The sequence below is a fragment of the Microtus ochrogaster genome, unplaced genomic scaffold (genome assembly GCF_000317375.1).
Source record: "Microtus ochrogaster isolate Prairie Vole_2 unplaced genomic scaffold, MicOch1.0 UNK141, whole genome shotgun sequence".
Classification (NCBI taxonomy): Eukaryota; Metazoa; Chordata; class Mammalia; order Rodentia; family Cricetidae; genus Microtus; species Microtus ochrogaster.
In genome coordinates, this window is record NW_004949239.1 from 446193 (window position 1) to 447088 (window position 896).

The following is an 896-nucleotide window of genomic DNA, read 5'->3' on the forward strand; positions in this document are numbered from 1 at the left end:
CATAAACTTTTCTTTTAAATTTTTAGGTTTACTTTATTTATTTTTTGTTGTTGTTTATTTGTTGTTGCTTGCTTTTTTGCTGCCATTTTATTTTTGACCATTTTGTTTGTTTATTTGTATGCTTTTGCTTTCCTGCTCCGGTAGCCATGCCTTCTTCTAGCTGTCATGCTTTCCCACTATGACAGAACCGTAGACCAAAACAGGTGGCCTTGGTCAAGTGTTTTATCACAGTCATAACTGATACAGAAGTAGTACCAGGAGCAGGATGCTACTATGAAGAACCTGACTCTTTTTTTTAAGGAATGTGGTCGAAGACTTTGGAACTTTGGACTGGAAAAGCAATTTACCAGACCTTTAAGCTGAGCTCAAATGGCCATGCTAGTAGGAGCCTGGAAGACAGTAGTGTTTAGAGCAATGCAGACTCTAGAGGTCCAGTTTGAGAGATTCTGAAGGGGCGCATTATTAGAACTGGGTTAGAGGCCATTCCTGTGACATTGTGACAAAGACTTTGGATGCCTTTTGCTCTTCCTAAGACCCGGTTTGAGACTAAGTTAAAAGGTAATATAGAAGGGACTAGAGATTGCTTAAGAGGTTAAGCGCACTGGTTGCTCTTCCAGAAGACCCAGGCTCAATTCCCAGCATCCATACGGCAGCTCGCACCCTTTTGTGATTCCAGTTTCAGGGAATCCAAAGCTATATTGTGGCCTCTGTGTTTACCAGACTTGTGTATGGCACGTGTAAATGCATGCAGGCAAAATACCCATACACATGAAAACAATTTAAAGTAAATTTCTATAGTAGAGGCCGGGCGGTGGTGGCGCACGCCTGTAATCCCAGCACTCGGGAGGCAGAGGCAGGCGGATCTCTGTGAGTTCGAGGCCAGCCTGGTCTACCAA